Below are 25,641 nucleotides of genomic sequence, written 5' to 3'. Positions count from 1 at the left end.
AGCAACAAGTTAATGGCATAAACAGCTTTTAGGATGTCTTTAGCTTTGCTAAAGGAGTCTCCTACAGTGGATTGCTGGCTGGGTGGAGTCACACGAAAGCTACATTTTCTTCCTTAAGCCAGTAATCTTTTCATAGCGAAGAAGCCACTCCAGATATACAGGTCTGCTATATATTTTCTATTAATTGCTGACAGTTTTATCTGAGTATAAAATTTCCATAGCCAGAAGTCAACAAACTTTCAAGCTGTTTGTTGACTCTTTTCCTATCAATACCTTTCCTAAAGAAGTAAAATCCATATAGCCTACAAAGCAAATGCTAGCAGTACACTTGACTGGCTTAATTTGATGTATTTATAGATCTCGCCAGGCTAAATGTAGAAGGGGCACATTCTTTATTGTATTCTGCATTTTCTACCAGTATCAGTTTGGCTGGAAGAAGGTCATGCCATTGTAGAAAACGTTAAACTCTCATTTTCCAGATTGGCCAAAAGTTTGGAGCACCAAACCAATCACATCAAAACAAAGGGAACTGATCAAGGATTCAGTTATTCAGGGAGATGCTGAAATTACCATGTAACATTTAATGACATAGGTTATTTTATTCATCAAGTAAATGAAATGAAAGTAGATTAAAGGTTAAAAGACAGAAACTATGAGGCAAATTCATTATCTTATTCATCAAATTAAAAAAATCATGGCATATCAAAATAAAAGTCATGGTCATTTCAAGAGATAATCAACACTGATGAGATTGAAAATCAATTTCTATAAAAGTATCTATAAAGTATTTTTATCACCCAAATGAAACCTAATCAAGCATCCAGATACAGCTACTAATTTACAGGAAGAACATGGGTCAGGGGGAACATATAAAAAAATGTCACAGGATGCAAGTGGAAAAACCCAAACTATGGAGGCTCTATAGGGCAAATAACCCGATTTCTTTAAAAAAAATTAAAAAAAGATAAAAAGACAAAGACAACTAGAACTTGATACAGATCCAAGGGTGAGAGAAAAGAAAAACCTAAAATATAGACATTAAAAAGAGATACATAACCCAATTACAATGAGTAAAACTTATTTAGATCCTGATAAAAGGGGCACTCTGATCATTGATTCGATAATACATATTACTAAAGGGTTACCCTTAATTGGTATATGTGTCAAATGTATTATGGTTATGTTTTAAAATAGTCCTTATCTTTCAGAGATACATGCTATAATATCTCTACATTGAATAATAAGATGTCTGTGATTTACTTGAAAACATTAAGAGGAAAGGAAAGTGAGTGATCTCAGGACAAAACAAAACTGATCACTGCTGAAGTGGATGATGGCTGCATGGCAATTTGTTGCTTTATTCTCTGCACGTTTATATGTTCAGTATGCATGTTTATCTATAGGTACATGTTTAAATGTATGCTTACCAATGTTTAAAACTTAAAAATGCAAAATATAAATTTCAGCCTTTTTAAAAAGATGTCTTTATAAACTGGAATTAGAATGATACTCTATACGACTTAAAAATATTGACTCTGGCCACCAATCTAAGTCATACTTAACTGTGAAACTCTTGGGAAGGTGGTTTCCTTAATATCAAGACTAAGCCAAGAATGCTGACTACTGCTTTGAAAGTTCTAGCCAATGCAACAAGGCAGGAATAACAAATTGTGGTATAACTGTAGGAAAGACGAAATAATCATTATTGGAAAATGATATAATTGGATACTATCCATGGAGTCGGATGCCACTTCCTTCTCTGGAGAAGACTCTTGAGAGTCTCTTGTACTTCAAGGAGATCAAAACAGTCAATCCTAAAGGAAATCAACCCTGAATAGTCATTAAAAGGATTGCTGCTGAAACTAAAGCCCTGATACTTTGGCCACCTGATACAAAGAGCTGACTCACTGGAAAAGATGCTGATGCTGGGAAAGATTGAAGGCCAAGTGGAGAAGTGGTGGCAGAAGATAAGATGGTTGGATGGCATCACCAACTCAATGGACATGTGAAAGTCACTCAGTCGTGTCCAACTAACTCTGCGACCCCATGGACTATATAGTCCATGGAATTCTCCAGGCCAGAATACTGGAGTGGGTAGCCTTTCCCTGCTCCAGGGGATCTTCCCAACCCAGGGATTAAACCCAGGTTTTCTGCACTGCAGGTGAATTCTTTACCAGCCGAACCACTGGGGAAGCCCAAGAATACTGGAATGGGTAGCCTATCCTTTCTCCAGCAGATCTTCCTGACCCAGGAATTGAACCGGGGTCTCCTGCATTGCAGGTGGATACTTAATCAAATTTGAACAAACTCTGGGAGATAGTGGGGGATAGAGGAGACTTGAGTGCCACAGTCCAAGGGGTTAAAAAGAGTGGAACACTACTTAGCAACTGATGAGGAAATGGTTGGATACCTGTATTAACTAGCAAGAAAATCTAATAAAATAAAAGAATTATATTCACAACAGCAAGAGTAAATATCAGTCAATTAGGTCAGGCAGGTGTGATCCTAACAATAAATATGCAGAATGGGAGATACTTTGAAAGGGCAGTATAGAAGGGGAATTGCATCTGTACTTTGGGTAGAAGAAGGCATTCTATTAAAGGGAAAAGCAAATGAATTTGTGGATGTAGAAAACTAAATCTCACATTCAATGAAAAGCAGTAGTTGAGTTTGGGAGATGGATTGTAAATAGGGAGGTGAAGTTAATGAGGCTATAAAATAATAATACATCCATATTAAAGAAGCCCTGGCTGGAATTAATGTTTAATCTGTAGGTCATGGAGGGAGTTGGGCTTTTGCTCAGGGCCATCATTAATAAAATTAATGGTCTATTCTATAGTATTTGGAAGGGGAGAAAAATGGAGACCAGGAGATCGGTGAAGAAGCTGATGTGAAGGCCTAAATGAGAGAGAAAGACTGCTCAAACTAGCACAGAAGTGATGGGAGAGGAACTGGTGCCATATTGAAGAACTAATACTACTTCGTATGCATATACATTAAAATTAAGCAAGAACTAAATGATGAAGTTTGTATTTCACACCTTGTATTGCACCTCTTTCTAAAGCATTCAAACAGCCTAAACACACATTTTCTCATTACTCTTCACACAATCTAGGAACTACCACGATATTATTAGACAGAGGGACTGAAGCCCATTCTGAATACTCAACACTCATTGGTAAAATTAAAATGTCAAGTCTTGCAGCCAAACCAACATGACTGATGCTTTCCTAGTGTAACTACCACATGTCTGTTGATATCAAGGAACCTGTTACAAGCAGACAATATTCTAGTTCGCCCAAAATTCTAAGTATACAGATATGTAGGTAGTGATAGTCTTAGGATTTATGAAAGCATGTCCTTGACAGGAAATGACTCCCGACAAATCATTTTAAGTAATCTACATGTGCAGTATTTTGCGTAAAGGAGTCTCTATAAAAGTATAGGTAAAAAACAAGGTTCAGACAACACAGACATCATCTTTCAAGGGTTTCAGATTGGAGTCAGACCGCTTTGATCAGTGGATCTCTAACACAACAGACCTGAAGACTATCCCTTCAAATGGCACCTTGGCAGCTCTAAACCCCTAGACTGTCCATCACTACACGCCATTTAGCCAAATTACAGCAATTCTGTGTTTGTGTGATGACTGTAGACATAAAGAGCCAGACTCCAGTTCCACAAGCTCCGTATTTTCCACACTGAGGCCAAAGGTTGTTGCATATAAAGTAATGAAGCGGTAAAAGCATGTTTGATGATAGGAATCTTGCTGTCTTGCACTTGGTTAATTTCAAGGCACAGATTTTCTCAGAACTCCCAGGAGTTCCCTTTTCCCAGGTTTATGACCAGAATAGCAAAACATCCCTTCCTGTAGGATGATACATCCATGAAATGTATTTCTGCGGTTTTTAGGGTCCTAGCACAAATTCTAGGTCACCAAATAACACACAGAAATCTTTTTTCAATATCACTATGGCCATTTACATATGGCCAGAAAAAAAAGTTTCAAACACACAACTTTATTTTTTCTTCAATTTTTCTTTTATGGAAGTATAGTTGACTAGAAAAGGAGATGGCAACCCACTCCAATATTCTTGCCTGGGAAATCTCATGGACACAGGAGCCTGGTGGGCTATAGTCCATGGGGCTGCAAAAGAGTCAGACGTGACTTAGCAACAAGACATCATCATCAACAACAACAAATAGTTGATCTGCAATGTTGTGTTAATTTCTGCTGTGCAGCAAAGGGATTCAGTTATACATATGTACATTCTTTTTAAATATCCTTTTCCATTATGGATTATCATGGAATACTGAATACAGTTCTCTGTGCTGTACGGTAGGACCCTGGTGTTTATCGATTCTATAAATGAATCGATACATCTGCTAACCCCAACCTCCCCCTCCATCCCTTCCTAAGCCCATCCCCCTTGGCAACCACCACTCTGTTGTTCTCTATGTCCATCATTCTGTTTCTGTTTCATAAAACAGGGTCATTTGAGAAACACACATAATTTTAAATGCTTCACCTCCAGAGAACACTTTGCCCTGCTGCCCACAGGACTAGCTGGTCTCATAATACTTAGTTCACCCTAGGTCTTATTTTTCTAAAGAATATATTCTTTTCAGGTTAGAGGTGGGGATGGGAAATATGACAGGCAAATCCCGCGCCTTTGCAGAACTGGGCCAAAATTATAAATTAACCTCCACTACGTTATGCCTAAAGAAGCTTTCCTTCAAGACTTGGGATTTTTTTTTTCTATTTTGTTTTTCAATGTCTAGGCCTTCACGCTCAAGCTGAACAGACACCTGTTTTCCTACTGTTGCCATTAAACCTTGTTGTTCAATAAAAAGGAAACAGACAGGTGCATGCTTCATACTTTTTTTCCAAAGTACACAATATATTAAAAAAAAAACAAACAAAAAACAAAACCTGGAGCCATGTGTTCAGTGTCCTACTCTCATCATCTGGTCGAATTGTTTTATATACTGACATCATTTGCTTGTTGGAAAAACTTGATGGAAATCATCATTCCGCTTACAGCTAAACCAAACAAGGGCACCTTGAAACACATTGTAAAAGAAAGGCAGAGGAGAGGCCAGGATCTTATCGAAGCTGCCTGGCTGTTCCCTGCTCTGGAAGAAACAGGGAATATTAAGAAGGTTCACATGTAGGGTCTTAGTTATAATTTATTGTTTTTTTCACATTTCTTTTTTTAAATTAATTTTTAAATTGAAGGATAATTGCTTTCCAGAATTTTGTTGTTTTCTGTCAAACCTCAACATGAATCAGCCATAGGTATACATGTATCCCTTCCCTTTTGAATCTCCCTCCCATCTCCTTCCCCACGTTTTCTTTTTCCTGGAGGTGATATAGCTAGCTGGGGAATAAAACACTTTTATCTCCTGATGCTGTAATAATTCAGAATGGCTATAGTCTTCCCGCCTTTCAAATATAAGCCACAGACACTGCAAGTCTGTATCTAATACAGATCTTTGCTCTTTCCATTCCTCACTGAGGGCTCCATACCTAAATACTGATGGAGGAAAGAGTATACAGCAGGAAATCAGGGCTGTGTAGCCCCTTAGCTGTGAGGGAATTATGGCTCTGCAAAGCCACCCCAAAACATCCAAGCAGGCAGAACTCAACCGAACCCTAGCCCACGTCCACTTTGCCAGTTTAATTCCTCCTGTTCCCATGCAGTTTCTGGAGAGGTACCAAACGTCTTCAGTTGAAATTTGTCACTTATGCAAAAGTTTTTTTTTTTAATATCATATGATGCTAGGTTATTTATTTATTTAGCACTTGCTATGCAGTGTGTGGGATCTTAAGTTGCCTGACTGGGAATTGAACCTGTACCCCTTGCACTGGAAGCACAGAATCTTAACCACTGGACTGTCAGGGAAATCTAGGAAAAGCTTTAAAGAAGTCAAACACTTTGCAGAACCAAACGGTAAGTCTCAGTAGGAATCTGCGCTCAGATAAGCAATTCCAAATACCTAGTGAGAACTCGCCAGTTCAGTTATGACTGAATCCAGTGACTACCATAATGGGGAAATCCAGCCAGTGTTAGTCATGATTCTGAGCTCCACTAAGAGAAAGTTCACAGACCACAGGCAAGTTCTGGTTATATTTCTTAGTGGAAACAAGCCATCCTAGACAAAGGCGATCTTGTTAATAAGAAGAAACCAGAGCTTGAACCCTATTCTTTCAAAAGACCTGTTTGATTCATGGCTTGTCCCTTAAGAATGCCTTACTTCCTAATAATACTGAAATATAGAGCTCTTTTGTTAAAAGAAAGTTTTTTTGTGTGTGTGATTACACACCTTGCTAGTGTGTTCGATACTTAATCCCAGGGATGTAAATATCTTCATAGACATCAGTCCCAGATGGGTGATCTTTTCTGTTGAGGAGCTTGCTTCTCCCTGTACCTCAATGTCTCATGTTCTATGCCCAACATTTGAGTGCTTCCATTTTTCTCAGAGTCTAAAGAACTCACGGAAGTGAGTCATTATTCTACAGATGCCACACAAGTTCCTGGAATTACATGGTGATAATGAGAAAAGGATCTTAATTACCAGACAGATGTTGTTAGAACTCAGTAATCCTTCACCGCTCCTTCACACTGTTTTCCATTAAAAGGTTATCACAACCTGTCAAATGGCTGCATGGATCTGTCACAGCCACCAGACCAGGCCTGAGGTCCCTGCTTGGGAAGTTAATTCCCTACTCTCCAGAGCACTGTTCGCGCGCGTGTGTGTGTGTGTGTGTTTGCTTGTGACTATCGCTTTCCTTCCTTAGAAAATCAAACTGCACTCTGTTACCCAGTAACTTAAAGCTGCTTTCTACCTTTAGATTTTTTTTTTTGTAGAAAAAAGTGACAGGACCTGAAGAATTCATTTGTAAATAAGGACGGTGGCTATTTTGTCCTTAACACAATCTCATCTACCCTGGAATCAAAGCTCTTTTCTTAGAGCTTATAAACAGACAATGTGACCTATGCTGCCTAAGATATCCCATGATTTCCCCCCATTTTTGTTTTCTAGACTTCTTGTTTTGTTTCCAGTCTAATTAGTTGACGTTTTTTCATCATAAAGTCAAATACAGTTTTCAGCAGACTGAATAAAAACTAATTCATTGTTTACCAATACGGGTAAAATATCTGATTATTCTTTAAAGTGTTTCGAATTCAATGTTAATCCTCTGCCCGATGCAGTCCTTCAAAGAGCCACCTAGTGATTCTGTCTGTTTTCATTTTTTGTCTGTTTGTTTGTTTTCAGGATTTGAAGGCCATTTCATCTGTGAATTATTTCAGTTGTAAGTAACAAATTTTAGTCGCTCAAAGGTGAACAAGGAGAACACATGGAGGAACAGATGGAAATTGTAAGCGAATGCATAGTGTCAAAATATTTCTTCTAAAGTCAGAACTAGACACTGGCATATCCACAGTGATTTCCACCGAAAATGCTGGCCACACATATTTTTAAAATTAGAAAAAAATCTTACCCATGAATGTTAGAAAGTACACAAAAAAGTAATCCGATGGCGGAGGGAAGAGAAAGAGAAAACAAGAAGGATGTTGTTGGTTCTGGGAAAACTTAGCACTTGTTGGGCCCTAAAAGTGAACCTGAAGTTCAATTCAATTAGGAAGGTCTGGGATGCCAGTTCTGTGATATAAAGAAGGATGTAGCATCCTTCAGGGAATAAACTTAGTCACAGGAGGATTTATTGCAACTGGAAGGATTTTTGATGCTGAAGTGAAGTGTGGTTAGTTTCCTTGGCTTCTTTTTCCCTGTTGAATGCACCATATTCCTTGGGCTGAGACACTGGAAAATTGCAATTTATGAAGTTGGCGTTTCCTACACAGAACCAAAATAATAGCAACATGGCCGTAAGAAAACTTACAGAAATTGAAGAAGTGATGAAATGGAGTCTGTTAAACAGGCAACGTGACCTATGCTGCTGTCTGCACATTCTAGAGAAAGGTAACCCCAGGACATATTCACAGGTCAAAGAGAGAAGGGGACTGAGCAAGGAATTGTTCTTCATTGTTCAGTCACTAAGCTGTGTCCAACTTTGCAAGCCCATGGACGGCAGCACGCCAGGCTTCTTTGTCCTTTACTATCTCCTAGAGCTTGCTCAAACTCATGTCCACTGAGTCATGTCCATCTCACCCTCTGTCGCCCCCTTCTCCTCCTGCCCTCCATCTTTCTCAGCATCACGTGAGTCTTCTTACTTGTGGGACCAGTGCTCCAGGCTCTAAAATGACACTCCTGACCATTTGAGAAACTCTGTGAGAGAAGTCATGAATGACCGAACTCTAGAGATATGAAATATATCTGATTTATTGAAATGTCTCCTCTATTTTATAAGAAATTCTGTGACTTGGCATAAAATGAGGTCAGAACAGAGTTCCGACTGTTCTTAGATCAGACGACCAAGGGAGCAGAGGTCCAGACAGATAGGATCCATCACTCTCATAACTGATGACAAGAAATACCAGGGTTGGCACTGAAGTCTTAGTCACAAGTACCCTGAAAAACCATCAGGAGCATTTTATAATCCCAATAACAAAGAGATCACACCCTCATTGCTCAGCTAAACCTGATGACTTAATAAGGTAAAAATGATATGCTAGAAGCTGGATGAGAGAAGTTATCATTTCAGTGAGATTGACAGGCATCTGTACCAAATCCAAATATAGAACTTGCAACTGTTAGCATTTCCAGTTCCTCAGGCATAAATTAAAATAAGAGACAAGTACCTTAAAATTATTCAGAAGTTGAAGAATGGGCATGATTTGTGGCTAACTAGGAAGCAAATGCTAAATTCTCCATCAGGTTTCTTTCATTCTCTACTTCTACATTTTCTACTAAAATTCATTCTACTTAATTTTCATTCTCTACTTCCAACTCTTTTTTCATAAAATATATATATTTACATATTATATATATATATATAATGATAATAACAAATATGCTTGGTTATCTTTCTGAATAAGACTCCCAGACTCTTTAGATATATATCATCTAAAAGGGAAATAAAAAATGAAAAAAAAAAACAAGTTGTAAAGGATTAAATTGAATTGTCATCATTACCTGTGATAGAAACTGCCCTTCTCTGTCCCAGAAGCATCAATGTCAGAAAGACTGTCCTGATTCTTTAATCTTTTGTAGATTTGAGGAATACAAAGTACTGTTAGGAAACAGTTTCTATACAATGTCAGAAAAAAAACCCATCAGATTCATTAGGGGGTCAAAGAGAAAAGTACAAAGAAAAGGGTCATGTCAGACTTACTAGTTACTCAAGTGAATTCTCCTGCCCAGTATCCAAGTGTGAAATCTTAAAAAGCAGTGCTTTTCTGGGAATACAACCCTTCTGTTGCCTTTCTCATTAACAGAAGAAACAAATCTATCCATGATTAACAGTCATACTTCTAGAATATGACCCAGAATAAATTATACCACAATGAAGCTAAGAGTTAAACAGCAGAGATCAATTAACTATGTTCGCAACTACCATTTCTATTGGGCAAGCTATTTACCATAGTCTGGCTTTAAGGTAATCTTCAAGGTAGGTAAGGGAAAAGCACAAAAGAAATGAGAAGCAGAGATAGAAGACATTTTATGATTCCAAAGATGGAAGAATTCTCTAGATATTATATTTTTATTCTAAGCATCTTCCTCTTGATATCATAAAACTTCATCCTTCTCTTTAGTTATCTTCTCTTTTGCAGTAGAAATCATATCTGCCTAACCCAGTAGGTATCTAGCATTGATACTTCAGGATCGATCCCTGGAGAAGGAAACAGCAACCCACTCCAGTATCCTTCCCTGGAAAATCCCATGGACAGAGGAGCCTGACAGGGTGCAGTCCACCAGGTCACAAAGAGTCAGACACGACTTAGCAACTAAACCAGCGCTATCCTTTTTACAGATGAAGAAACTTAGGTTGGAAGAAAATGAACTGCAGGCCTGTGTTCTCAGAGTAATAAACAAAGTGGAGAGAAATTCTAAGGCAAGTTGATTGCAAGCCCATAATATATCCACAAAAGCTTTCTGTCTCATGATTCTTTCAGTCCAGAACTACCTGTGACCGTGTAGTAAAAAATAAACAAACAAACATAAAAAACTAACATCCTTTCCATAGACTGAGAAGTAATATTCTTCTCCCTTCCATAAAAAATCACTTTCTGAGTATGTCTGTATGTTGGAAATGAGACTCAAAACATTACTTTTACATCATGGATTCTTAGCAGAAGACAGGAGGGCAATGTTAAGTCACATCAATGCTATTCTAATCTTAATTCAGGTAAAATGTTCAGTCCATGTTATCTAATATAATATTGTGTATTTCATAATGTGCAGATAAAGTGGTTGTCTTTTCAGTTAAAGTTTTCTAAGAACCAGAAGACTAAACCAATACTGAATAGTCCAGGCTGAATTGGGAAAGTGATCAAAAAATTTGGCGATATGACCATCCGATGTGACAGTGTTGTAATGGGTCTTATCTAACCTCCATTCAAATTATCCTTATTTTTCTTTTTAAAGTTCATTTTTTGGAAAATAATCTAACTTTCATTTATTAATAACCTCCAAGTTAGAAAACCCAACTCATTTATTTCTTTCTGAAGCCAAAGTAAGAGAAAATTATGCAGGTACATATTACAAATGCGTGTACAAACATAAATACACAGATTTATAGACATCATTGGAGAATTATGGCAGCAGGAACTATTTCAAATGAAATGCCAAATTTAGTTATGATGCTTGAGCAATATTTAATATTTGCATATGATATCTGATTGACTTCAATGCAATTTAATACCACTAGATCCTTTAAAAGTTGATTGAATTCATCAAAGAGATGGAGAAAAGAAAAAAAAAAGTGTATCTATAAGAGATGCATGTAAATTATATAAAATGAAAATTATCTCCAGTGACATTTGAAATTAGGCTCATTTTGTTGACCTGTAATTTTTCTCTAACTTCATTTTCATACAATATCTAAATCACCCACAAGAAGGTTTTAAAAATGGGTCCTATGGTAGCACTCTTAATTGAAAATCAAACGCTGGGACTTCCTTGGTGATCCAGTGGTTAAGACTTCGCCTTCCAATGCAGAGGGTATGGATTTGATCTCTGGTCAGGGAGTTAAGATCCCAAATGCCTCAAGGCCAAAAAAAAAAAAAAAAAAACACCCAAAATATAAAACAGAAGAAATATTGTGACAAGTTCAGTAAAGATTTTTAAAATGGTCCATATCAAAACAATATTTTTTTAAAAAGGCAAATCCTGACTACCAGCTAGTTTAAATGAATAACTATTTTAAAAAATGGACTTTCTAAATAGTCTCTAAATGAGACCATCTTCTTTTGGCTAGATTTCACGTAAGCATCATCTAATCAAAACTGCTTTACATATTTATCCCTAACAAAATGAATGCTATATATCAGAGAGGGATGAACATAAAGTGTTCACTAATGACAAAGGACTGCAGAATTGAAGAAGAATGCAGTTGCTTAATTTTTGTCAACTTATTCTCTATTAGTAATATGGTAGGAGAAGGCAGTGGCACCCCACTCCAGTACTCTTGCCTAGAAAATCCCATGGACGGAGGCGCCTGGAAGGCTGCAGTCCATGGGGTCGCTGAGGGTCGAACACGACTGAGAAACTTCACTTTCACTTTTTACTTTCATGCATTGGAGAAGGAAATGGCAACCCACTCCAGTGTTCTTGCCTGGAGAATCCCAGGGACAGGGGAGCCTGGTGGGCTGCCATCTCTGGGGTCGCACAGAGTCGGACAAGACTGAAGTGACTTAGCAGCAGCAGCTCTCTTACTAATTTTTTATTCAGTTGACACTGTCAAGTCTTATCTTCACTTATTAAAAACTTGAAATATTGCAAATCATAGATTTGCTCAAAGTCAGTTAAATACTGTATATTTATTTCTGCAGTAAGATAAGACAGTTTTTCAAGCTATAAGTGTGCATAAGAGACATGACTAAATATTGAATTTTGTACTTCCAAATGCACCATTAACATTTTTAGGTTAGCATCCTTTGTTCCCTAAAAATAAGCAGTCAATGTTGAGCAGAAATGTCGAGAAATCAATAAAAAGTAATTAGGAAGAGTGTTTAATGTCCTTGAGAAAAGCTTTGAAGGCTGAAAGGGGAGCTTTGATGGAATGAACAGTCAAAATTCTTATGTTCTTCCCCCCTCCCTAATAAAAAGAAAAGGCAATCATGTAAATTACTTTATTTAAAAAATAACCATATAAGTGCCAAATGTCACCCTGGGCCATACTGCAGTTAGTGAGGTTTTCATTATAAAAATTCATAGCTGAAAACTGTCTTGCAGAACTGATTCCTCTACAAAGTAACTGGATATACCCAAGCACATTCACAGACAACAAAGAAAATATCATTTTAACACACAGATGCTTGGGTAACTATTTCTATCATCTCTGAGCAAAGACATTGAAGCAAAGGAAATAATTATTGAGTGACTTCAAGAGGCCAGTGAAAAATGACCTCACAGAGTTCTCCCAATAGCCTGTACGTTCTGTATTATTTCTCCTACTTATTGGAAAGCAAAATGATGTCTCAGAGAGATTAAAGAGTTTGCCAGCATTCTATATATCCTTATTTTCAAGTTGGGACTAGCATCACTTAGGGCTTCCCTGGTGGCTCAGTAGTAAAGAATTTGCCTGCCAATGCAGAAGATGTGGGTTTGATCCCTCGGTCAAGAAGATCCCTGGAGAAGGAAATGGCAGCCCACTCCAGTGTTCTTGCTTGGAAAATCCCATGGACAGAGGAGCCTGGTGGGCTACAATCCATGGGGTTGCAAAAGAGTTGGACACGTCTTAGTGGCTAACCAAGCAACCAAGCCTTATTTAATACAGAAACCCAATTTTCTAAAAGGCAGCTGCAGCAATAACTTTAACAAAAATCACATTCCTTCTAAAAGGAACAAAACACAAAGGCCACGAACTTCGTAGACATATTTTCACTTATGTGATTGTTTTGAAGCACACAGCTTCAAAAAACAAGGGGCTGTATTTAAAACTTCTTTTTCAATATATCTTTAATAGAAACATTGAAGTTGAATTATCTTAACATACAGTACAGGAAATCCACTCATGTAATTTCAAATATTGTTGGCCGTGAAAGAGAAACGTTATCGCCTGACAAAAGGTAACACTTTATTTCACATCCAGTTTGGAACAGTCCCTAATTTTTTCCTTCTCTTCTGAATCTCTCTGAAAACAATTCTGAGGAAGCATTTTGCCTTACTGACTTCTGTGCCTACTGTCCTTCTCTCAAGAGTATGACAAGATTGGAAAGAGAACCTAGCTCTTGAGTTTGTACAACTTTCTTACCTAGGACACTATTACAACTAATTTTAGGTAATATTTTCTTATTACTGCTAATCAAAATAAATATAACACTGCATGTTTATTTTATAGAAACAGATTACAAGTCTGCTGTATCTAATACTTGGCTATCAGTTCAGTTCAGTCACTCAGTCGTATCCGACTCTTTGTGTTCCCATGAATCACAGCACGCCAGGCCTCCCTATCCATCACCAACTCCCAGAGTCCACCCAAACTCATGTCCAGTGTGTTGGTGATGCCATCCAGCCATCTCATCCTCTGTTGTCCCCTTCTCCTCCTGCCCTCAATCTTTCCCAGCATCAGAGTCAGCTCTTCGCATCAGGTGGCCAAAGTATTAGAGTTTCAGCTTCAACATCAGTCCTTCCAATGAACACCCAGGACTGATCTCCTTTAGGATGGACTGGTTGGATCTCCTTGCAGTCCAAGGGACTCTCAAGAGTCTTCTCCAATACCACAGTTCAAAAGCATCAATTCTTCAGCACTCAGCTTTCTTATACTTGGCTATAAATTACTTAAATTAAGTGAATTCAAAGTATCATTTATCAAGTGATAAATAAGCACTGCATCCAAGCACAAAATTCACTTTTTCTTGAAATGTATTGTTTTCTCTTTATATGGATTGCTTTTAATTTTTCCAGAATATTCAGATAGCATTGGAAGAAAAGAATCAAAAAATTTCCTTCATAATAGGACTTTGTAAACTTAGTGAATAATTGAAACTATATTAACTTTGATAATAAATACCACTTATCTGTAAAAAAAGGTTCATTTCTAAAGCCTTTTTTCTGTTGAAATCCTAGCCCAGAGGATTAATTCTGACTATTGGTTTTAATGACCCACTGAATCAAGTTATACAAGTGAGACTAATATTTGGTGAAACATGATTTGAAAAAATTTAAAATTCTAAAAGAAAATCGCCAAGCCTTCCTTAGGTCTTCAGTTTAGGACTACTACAGAGGAATTTTAAAAATCTTTTTGAGGATCACACATTGTCATAATTAAAGGCTAAAATTCCTAAGAGAAAATGCTGGTTATCTTTTCCTTAAATTACTATTATTTTATAATTCTATAATCTTGGGAAATCACATACACACTTATGCACACTTGCAATGCCTCTTTTAAAGGTTTAATTTTCAAGTTTAACTTTAAAAAAAGCATACTGGCCGTCCAATGCATCAAACTCTTTTCTCAGGCATAAGGTCAAAATGATTCCATTTGACTTGCTCTGTAGGATATCACACGATGCTTCAGATCAAATGAGAAAACTATACGTACATTTTTTTTTTCTTGTTTGCCCACTCAGGATTCTTACAAGTCCCAGGAGAAGAAAGATCAATGAGGGAAGATATAAAATCATTCAAATTCATCTATGCCAACATAAGATCAACTTATAAACAGAGTTAACATTTGAAAATCTTCAGTGAAGTTTTCATCCATGATGGATTTCTCCCTCATCCATCACAAACTTTTCATCTCATGACCCTGCTACGAGCTCAATCAGTCCTGAGAGTCAGATGTAGTCTCCGTGAATCTAGTCTAGGTGTCTATAAACTTTGGTTTGGATAATTTTTAAAAATTTTGTTATATTTCTTTTGGTAGTACATGGGTTTAATTGTGCTGAGGCATGTGGGATCTTAGTTTCCCTGACCAAGGATCAAACTCACGTCCCCAGCATTGGAAGACAGATTCTTAAACCACTGGGCCACCAGAGAAGTCCCTGGATCATTTTTATGAGTACTGTTCATCTCATTTTGCTAGAGCATCTCTCTATAAGCCAATTCCTCTGACTCAGTTTACATCCTTTACATCCATGGGTGTCTCCTCCAGTCCCGTGGTCTACATTCAGGCAATCTTTCCCCGTGCTGTTCACTGCTGCTGCTGCTGCTAAATCGCTTCAGCTGTGTCCGACTTTGTGCGACCCCATAGACGGCAGCCCACCAGGCTCCCCCATCCCTGGGATTCTCCAGGAAAGAACACTGGAGTGGGTTGCCATTTCCTTCTCCAATGCATGAAAGTGAAAAGTCAAAGTGAAGTCGCTCAGTCGTGTCCAACTCTTAGCGACCCCATGGACTGCAGCCTACCAGGCTCCTCCGTCCATGGGATTTTCCAGGCAAGAGTACTGGAGTGGGGTGCCATTGCCTTCTCCAGTGCTGTTCACTACGCATTCCTATGTGTTTGGGTTCCTGAAGGAATCTCAGTCTTTCTTTTCTTTTCTCTAATTTACAGCCTAGGACTAAACCTTTTGTCTTTACTGATAAACTTGGTATTCCTGGCTCAGATCAGACTCTCCTCTCATTCTTCCTGGTCTTCTGGCTCCTTCTACTCCCAACCGCTTTGTAAAACCATCTGTCCTTTTCAGCCATAGCCCTCAGGAAAGGAAAAATCTTCAATGCTGGCTCCTCTGTTTGGCCCCAGCCTCCCAGCAGTGTGGGTTACACAAGAAGGCATGAGGCTTCTCTCGCCATTTGATAATCAGTAGTCCTTGTTTCTTAAAAGATAATCTCTCAAAGGCAGGGCTCAGTTTCCATCTCTAGGTCTAGAAGTACAGGCCCCTTCTTGGATCAAGTTGACAAAATCTGCCCCTCCCGCACCCTCCACACACCCTGGGTTGCCCCTTCCTTTGTGTTTTCATGGTCTCAGGATTCAAGTCCCAAGGCAGTTATAACTCCAGGGTTCATCATACTGTCAATGGAAAGGCTTGCTGTTGGGCTCTGAGCAGTCCAAGGACGGGTCATGCACAAATTCTTAGCGTCAACAATATTTATTCCATGTTTACAGGGCTCATTATGAGGACACGAAAGCCCATCTGGAGTTCACAAATTAGGCTGAGTTTGCAACAGAACTGTTATGCCTGCAGCACAAGGACCACAGAATAGAGAATAACCCTGTGCTGTGAGTCAGAGGGAAGAAGATGGAGACAGGCTGAGACAACTTTTCAAACTGTATGCTACGAACATAACTACCAAGGTTCCCCGGAATGGAAGCCCAGAAGAGGAGGCGAAATGCCTCAGTCATCACATCTTTATTTCACTTAGTCATTATGCATGTCATGGATACAGTCATAACTGGAAACAGTCTTCACACAGAAAAGAGTAGAAAGAATACTGGATAAATGGAACCAGTTCACAGGACAGAGATTTGTTTGGTTAAGGGGCTCAAATTTTGCCGTATGCAGAAGGTAGATGGAATTATCTTCAGGTAGATGTTTATTGCTGCTGCTGCTGGTGATGGTTTAGTAGCTAAGTCATATCCAACTCCTGCGACCCCATGGACTGTAGCCTGCCAAGCTCCTCTGTCCATGGGATTCTCCAGGCAAGAATACTGGAGTGGGTTGCCATTTCCTTCTCCATGTTTATTGCTGCTGCTGCTGCTGCTGCTAAGTCGCTTCAGTCGTGTCCGACTCTGTGCGACCTCAGAGATGGCAGCCCACCAGGCTCCCCCATCCCTGGGATTCTCCAGGCAAGATCACTGGAGTGGGTTGCCATTTCCTTCCCCAATGCATGAAAGTGAAAAGTGAAAGGGAAGTTGCTCATTTGTGTCCAACTCTTCGAGACCCCATGGACTGAAGCCTACCAGGCTCCTCCGTCCATGGGATTTTCCAGGCCAGAGTACTGGAGTGGGGTGCCATAGCCTTCTCCGTATTTATTGCTAGTGGTAATCAAAGCTGAACATATGAAACGATTACATATTTAAGTGGTAGAGACTGGGTTTAATTAATGGAAGCTATAGGAACACTAATTCTCAGCTGAATATACAAAGAAAAAACGCTGTAGAGCTAATCAAAGATAAAATAGATGTAGGCTGGTCATTTTTTGTAACACAAAAGAGTAGACTAGTTGACAATTGTTTGTCCATGGGACTCACTCAAACTCAAGATTGCTTCCAACTTTGAAGTTCTATAGTTTTATTTATTTTTGTGCTACAATAAAAACACAAAACTTATGGACATTGAAATTTACATTTCTCATAATTTTCATATGTCTTTAGTGAGGTTCCCTTCACTATCCACAGTTATTTGCCAATGGCACAAACAGAGGCTGTAAATTTCTGATACAGAACTTATCGAAGCACACTAACATTTTTTTTGTTCTTCTTAAAAATTGAAGTATAATTCACGTGTAATATTGTATAAGTTACAGGTGTACAATATAGTGACTCATAATTTGTAAATGTTATATACTCCACTTACAAAATATCAGCTATATCCCATGTTATACAATATATCCTTGTACTTTATTTTACACCTAAAAATTTGTACCTCTTTTTCCTCTACTTTTATATTGCCCCACCCTCCTAGGGGTTCTACGGTTTTAGAAAGTGGATTAAACAAGAATATCAGTGATACTAGTGGTTTGCACTAAACTCAACAATGTTCACATTTAAACATGATCTGACCTGATTATTACAGATCACAAAGTACTACATCTTAATCTTAATTTCAAGCGTCCTGATTCTAATTCCTCAACTTGCAACTGGTACATATTGGGACAGGAAGCCCCTCACATATTTCCTGTCTCTGCAAATCTTTAAAGTGAAACTGTGCCATTTTAGCAGGTCAAGGATAGCAGATGCCAGTTAAAATATGTTGTCATTTATCATATGCTGATAGCTATTCTTAAAAGCTATACTTTATTAACATTAAACAAATTCATTTGGCTACCAAAGAACACTTTTTTGTGTTCAGAATTTCAAAATACATATAACAATAGAAACAACTGCATTTTATTAAGTCAAGCTTATAGTTTCAGTGGTCATAAAAAGCACATCCCAATTATCACAAATCTAGAATGACAGGCATTAACTGCATCTCTGTCCCCACAGATTACTAATTTCATTGATGAGACTTCCTATAGCTTTTACTGGCCATCAGCAGATGAGTGGGGGTGGGGGTGACCAAATGCACCAGGACCAATAAAACCTTCCTATAAATGATAAATATTAACTTGCTTGTGCTCTGACTTGAAGAATCAAGTCACTATATTTTAGTGGTGATTTTCAAGCAGAAATACTTGAACTCACTCCACTAATTTTATGACAGTAGTGGCAAAATAAAGCATGGAATAATCAGACATTCTACAAAAACACAAGCAGTATTTCTGCATTTTTCTCAAGTCATAAACCGGTTTGAGCCTTGGGAAATCAGATTTTGCCTTTTAATACAGATTTTGAACTCCTTTTGTTAGTTTGTCTATTATGCTGCTGTCTCATCATAAAATATGTGAGAACGTGTTTCTAACTTTGTCTGTGTGACATGGAGATTCATCTTCTACCCATTACACAAAAATTGTTTTCTTGTGTCTTCTGCAAAGCAATTTATACAATTAAGTAAACTTTAGGAGACTTCAGCCTGATGGTCTCATAGCTCCTCAAAGGAAGGTATCCTGATAATAAATAGATTCTTTAAAAAAAGAAAGAAAGAAAGAAATGATCATTTCAAAGATGCAACTCTAAATTCATTCAAACCAGGTCAATAAATGGCCATAAAAATTCACAAGTCTGTCACACTTTCCATTTAATATGCACCCCCCCCCCCCACCCACCCCTTGCTCTAACCTGAACTGACTCCTAAGAGAGATAAAGGATAGGAGAAAAAAATATTAAGGAAAAGATTCTTTTTAGCCCACCTTGCATATATCATTCCTCTCTAAGATGGCTGGTGGGCAACTGGCAATTTGTTAAATTAAGTCATTTCCTTGGAATCATTCTTCGTGACGGAAGGGCCACATTTCTGGTCTATAATGAGCCATTAGTTTAAAAGTGCCTGTTCAGCATATTCCTTTTTCGCTGATGGTATCTGAAACTAACCAGTGTATGGCCATCAGCACATGCAAAGAAGTCAGAAGGACAGTGACAGTGAAACCATCTTTCTTAGGAATCACTACTGCATGAGGCCAGTGTGTTCCTATAAAAGACTTCCTTCTGCAATGGCTGAATGTGTTCTATCAATAGCTCAATGCAAACAATAGGTATTTAGTCACTGATCATCTTAAAAGTCCCCCAGTTAAAGACCAGAACATAAACTTTAAGTTGTGTGAATACTTTTATTCCAAATTCTTGGTTCCAGATTTTTTAAATAGCTTGCTTTATTAAGATTTTTTTCAAAAGAATCTATAGGAATAGATTTTCATCTTTATCATTTTCTTTTCTGTACAGATTTTCAGTTTTATCATTTTCTTTCCTGTGCATAGACTGACCAGAAGGAAATAAATTACACTTTGTTTACGTATCAACTTATCAAAAAAGGACACAAAAAACTGCCACCAGAACAGCCTCTTACTTATCAACAGCCTGAAATCCTAAAAGAAGCTATTTTAGAAGAAAAATAAGTAGATGTTAAAGAGAAAGTAATACAATAGTCAATTGTATGTAAGACATAAGATTTGTTTACATGTGTGTATTTGGTAGGAAAAATTCTTTTTCTTAATCATATTGCTATTGCTATTAGTACTATTGCTACTTCAAAGATATACACCTGATAGCCAGCTGATGAAAATCCAGAGATTTCTTTCACTGCAGGCTCCTCCCACTTTTGGGGGGGATATTGGTATCAGGTACAATTAAGAATATTAAACTAAGAAGTGAACTTTGCATGTCCCTTCATGAGCAGAATTTTTGGTTTACTGTTATTAGAGGGAAAAAGACTAATTTTATTTGATTCTGTTACTGATTTTCTGACTTTTGACTTGATGTCTCAGATCCCACTAGAAAAGCCTAAGGCATCAGAATAATGGTATTGCTTTGCACCTAAGTTTTGTAAGTATGGCATTATAACCCAGGTCAAATATTTGTGAAAAGAAAAGAAATTAAAAAATAAAATCATCACAACAGTATCATAGGACAAAAGAGATCAAAGTATTTCTCTACTCACTGGGGGGATGAAACAGATGAAAAGATGTTTCAAAACCAGTAGTATTGATGAGAGTATTCAGCCCCTCTACAGAACAAGAGAAAAAAAGGAAATCTGAAGACTCCTCGGAGGTCAGGGCAATCCCTATTCTGATCAGTCCTGTTTGTGTTCAATTTCTAATTGGCTTAAAATCCTGTGAGGCCCGAGGGCCTGCCAATAAGGGTACAGAAGTCGGGGATGCCGCTGTGATCTTCATTTAGTATCTCTGAACCCCATTCATCCTTTGACAAGATAAACACCATTTTAAAGAAATCCAAATAAAAACATATTTCTGTAAACAGAGAGCAAATATAATTAAATTCTACCCAGTTAAACTATTGATTCAAGTAAATCAACATCACACTCAAACAAATTTGCACTTCTAAGGTCTAGGTGGGAATATTTATGCTCGCTTGCAATACTATTGAAAAATTCAGTCATTAAGGAGAGGAAAGCATAAGAAAAAAACAAAAATAGGGCTGTGAGACCAATTAAAATAGTCTCAGCAGTTTTATCATTCACCTCCTTTTCTTGATTCTTCCATTCCTCAAGTTCCAAGAGCTGACTGTTTTGCAAATGAAAATGCACGATAATACTGAAAACACTACTAACATTTATTATACCCAGGAATCCATTCTCCTCTGAAAGCTCAACCCTACCAACACAAATGACCAAACAGCCTGTTTCAGCAGGTTCATTTGACTTTTCCATACACGTATGATTTCATGGATGACCATTAGGCTCATCTGAACTTAGGCAGACATGCTTTTTAGAAGCACAAATGTTTTCCCACGAGCTGCCTGAGAGAAATAATTGAGATTGATATCCTGGAGTCATTTTTTACATGTGGGCAGTCTCTGATCAATGTAGAACAGGTTTCTCTGTGTCCATCTCTTACTTTTTTTTTGGTCATAATTTACTTCTATTCCTACAGTAAGAAAAAGAATTCAAACATATTTGATATTAGGTGTACAAGCCAAGTTTCAAAGATGAGATAAATACTACCACAATTCTTTTAGCTGATGTTCAAGATTAACCCAAAGTACCACCTAGCAGAAGTGAAGAAAAGAAGGATTTATTGTTATTTGTGGTGAAAAGGAAGCATTTTGTTGAATAAATTTAAAAAATGGCTGTGCACTTCTATCTAAATTCTGTTTACATAAACAATTTGTGTAATAGTTTGTACATGAGTGAAAAGGTAATTACTTTATCTCTTGAAGAGCATTCTTTAACCTACCTAGATCACTTGATTTCCGTTATGTCAATTTTGAGTTACATAAAAGCATTCATTTTCTTTCATTTCCTTCACAATATGGCTAAATTACTTCATCAGTTATACTTATGAAAATATCCCATTATTCATTATCTCATTTCATTACAAAAGAAATGGAAAATAATATAATACACTATATATACCAATAAATATTTGGACTCGGTTGCATTGAACTAATAACATTTTTTCCAGCAACAAATGCAAAAGGCAGACGCAGGGCTTCAGTGAGAACAGCTGCTTCAAAAATGTCCAGAATCGCTGAGGGGCGAGAGGAAGAGGAAACAGGAACTAACCACATTGTGAGATTTGTTCTGAGGTGATGAAAATATTCTAAATTAGTGGGTTATGGGTTGTACAACTTCATGAAAATACTAAAAGCAATGAGTTGTACACTTTAAAAGGGTGAATTTTATGGTATTTTCATATATCACAATGAAGTAGTTAGCAAAAAATCTTTTTTTTTTTACTTGAACTCTTAAACTCTTAAGGGAGAGATGCACATTTGAATATTTTCTTATATACTTTGTCCTGTTGATAACAAAACCCCTATATTTTCAAATAAGGATTTCCACAGTGACATTACAGTAAGATTTGAACCGCTAATAATATTGGCACATTTCCAGAGAAAAGATGGCTGAAGACAATGAAAGACAAGAAATTCTAAAAGAATACTCTCAGCTATAATAATCACATTCAGGGGTGACATAAAACAAAAAATAAAAGAACCTATAACATTTTTTTCTCTTACATGTGAAGCCATCTTTCCACTCTTTCTTCAAGTTCCAATATTAAATTACATCTACATTTGACTAAGTTCAAAGATGGTTCACACAATCAACAACTGTCACATAACTCTATCACATTTAAGGTTCTCCTTCTTAATTTTAATTGAAGCATATTTGATTTACAATATTGTGTACAGCACAGTGATTAAATATATATATGCATATAAATATATATATCCTTTTCCATTATAGATTATTACAAGACACTGAATATAGTTCCCTGTAGGTCCTTGTGTTTACCTGTTTTATATATAGTAGTGTGTATCTGTTAATCCCAACTCCTAATTTATCCCTCTCTACTTTTCACCCTTTGGTAACCATAAATTTGTTTTCTATAAGTCTGTGAGTCTATTTCTGTTTTGTAAATAAGTTAATTAGTATCATTTTTTTAAGATTCCACATAGAAGTGATATCATATGATATTTGTCTTTCTCTGACTTACTTCACTTAGTATGATAATCTCTAGGTCTTAAAGGTTTTCTTCTGACTTCTCTAGGAAAATAGATTTTACTCTTTACAGCTGTATTACTCACCAACCCAGGCAAGCTGTTAACTAATCAGAATCTCGGCCTGACAACTGCTCTAATTTATTGATTCTATTTTGGTGCCACCATGGGTCCATCAAGCTCCTCAATCACTGTCAACTACAGAATAAGAGAAAGTAGACGAGTTTCATTTTTAATGATTACTTAATTAAAGGCCGAGTTTCACTTGCATCGCGGCTCTATGTATGCAAAATTACTCAGACAAAGCCCCAAACCAATTGACCATGGGACACACGCACTTATATGAAGTGGGGACCTAAAAAAGAATTCACGGGGATGAAACAGACAGAATGAGTATCATTTAAGATATACTTGGCAAAATAACAATGGGAGAGTTAGCTTTAAGGGTTTTATTTGCTTGCTTGTTTTTTGTTCGGGCCGCACTGCGTGGCATGTGGGATCTTAGTTCCCTGACTAGGGATCGAACCTGCATGCCCTGCATTGGAAGCATGCAGTCTTCACCGCTGGACCACATGGGAAGTCCCAGCTTTAGGGTTTTATCACTAGAAGCAGTAATAACAGCGGTTGTGGAGTTTCTCCTGGGAAGATTGATGCCTTATTTGAGAATGGATGCGCTGGATAATGTACTTCCTTGGTCTATCGAGGTAAAAGTTGTATCTGAAGGTACTGGTTAGACTCAGTGCCTCTGGAAATCCCTCCTACCTAGCCTTAAGATTGAGTATTATATGAAAAGTCAAACCCAACTAATTTTATCATCTCATCTCCATGTTATATTTGGGCTGAAAAGGATAGAAGAGAAATTCTCTGAAATTAGCCTTGGGAAATTGGAATGCCATAGAGGATGCAAAGGCTTCCTTGGTGGCTCAGCAGGTAAAGAATCTGCCTGCAATGCAGGAGACCTGGATTTGATCCCTGGGTCAGGAAGATCCCCTGGAGAAGAGAATGGCAACCCACTCCACTATTCTTGCCTGGAGAATCCCATGCCTACAGTCCATGGGGTCACAAAGAGTCAGACACAACTGAGAGACTAACACTAACACACTAGAGGATGCAAAGGCCATCCTAAAGTAAACTGGGACGGGGAGGGTTGCGTGCTTTCCTTTCTTACCCAGGTCTCCAGCTGACCTTCTCCGAGACTTTCATCTTGTCATTGGTGGTGGTGGTTTAGTCGCTAAGTTGTGTCTGACTCTTGCAATCCTGTGGACTGTAGCCTGCCAGGCTCCTCTGTCCATGGGATTCTCTAGGCAAGAATACTGGAGTGGGTTGTCATTTCCTTCTCCAGGGGATCTTCCCAACCCAGGAATGGAACCCGGGTATCCTGCATTGCAGGCAGATGTTTTACCAACTGCGCTACGAGGGAAGCCCCAATTCTGTCATTATTCCTTGTTATGGATGCTCAGGGCTCTTTCCTGGGCCCCTTATTTCCTAAGACTTTTTACTATCTGGGTTTTCTCTCCAGTGCAATGGGAGACAGGTGTGGCTGCTACTGTACCACCTTAAAGCTGCGCTTATGTTTATAATGTCCTTGCTTGAATGTGGCCACCTCCCAGACACTTCCTGTAGAGCTAGAATATCCTGTCTACCCTCATAATTCTTCTGCAATGAACTTTTCTTACAGTTGAATTACCAACATGTATTTCTTGATGCCACACTCCTTCAACCCATCGTCCCATCTTCCACCTGTCCCTTGAATGCTATATAAAAAGACAATTTTATTCGATGTGCTTTACTTACATGTTTACTCATTGAAAATCACTGTTATCTTTTCAGCACACTGAAGCCTAACAGACTGTGCCATATTACACTGAGGTATCACTGACAGCACTGAAATTTGTTTTTCTAATTCATAATAAGTCTAAACCATAATTCAGATGCTATAAAAAGCAACAGAGCCATACTTCCCTGATTTATGAAAGTCATATCAGCTTTTGCAATTTATTTTTTGTAACACAGTTTTAAACCGATTGCCATGCCTTTAGATTGGTTGCCTGTTGATATATACCAACCAGTTCCAACACAGACATATATAGGTTAGCTTTTCAGCTCTCAATTGGATCAGCTCTTTCAGAGAGTCTTGTAACTGAGCTGAAATTCTACTGCACTGTGCATTTATTCTGAAGGACTGTATCAGTCCCAGGAAAGAGTCTTGACACTCGAGGGTAATTCAACGTCACCTTGTCAGGCAGTAAGAAAGCTTTTCCAGTTCTTTTATAGGCTGAAGAAGTACTTCTTTAGCACCCAGCAGTCTTCTGGTGTTTCAAGCCAAAAATGAATGGTTAACTTTGGATATGAAGTAGGAGACATTTAAGAATTAAATTTAGAATTTATCTGAATTATTATGATAAAAATTATAGGCATGGCCAACACCAGGTTGATGACGAGTCCAGAACTATCTCCTCTGGAGTGCCATAGTAATTCTTCAATGGAAGAGACTGACTCAAGCTCCGCCCATGATGCTACCTACTTCAGTCCACGTTTATGAAGAATTTGCTCTTTCAGCTCTAAGGTTCAATGCCACCGTAAAGATGGGTCTCCAGACAGAATGGCAGGCAACATCCACGCAATCCTACAGTTTCCAGAACTTTTACTCTATTAACCCACATCAAGCACAACTCAGACATATGAAACAACCATTAAGGACTGACTGTGCTGCATTTCCAGGTTCTTGGAAAAGAATAATGAGAACCTGTGGAAAAAAGTTTTAAGAGAAAAACAAATATCATATACCAATACATATATAAGGAATCTAGAAAAATGGTAGTGATGAATCTAGTTTCAGGGAAGGAGTGGAGATG

The 25,641-nt window shown here is 37.9% G+C and overlaps 1 protein-coding gene across 12 annotated transcripts in view; it reads right to left on the bottom strand.

The window, feature by feature from the left end:
• NRG1 (neuregulin 1) overlaps window positions 1–25,641 on the bottom strand; it is a 235,436-nt gene that overhangs the window by 44,631 nt on the left and 165,164 nt on the right. The gene's annotated exons all lie outside the window — the stretch shown is intronic.

The sequence above is a fragment of the Bos indicus genome, chromosome 27, assembly GCF_029378745.1.
Source record: "Bos indicus isolate NIAB-ARS_2022 breed Sahiwal x Tharparkar chromosome 27, NIAB-ARS_B.indTharparkar_mat_pri_1.0, whole genome shotgun sequence".
Taxonomy (NCBI): Eukaryota; Metazoa; Chordata; class Mammalia; order Artiodactyla; family Bovidae; genus Bos; species Bos indicus.
This window is presented reverse-complemented; position numbering and strand designations above follow the sequence as displayed.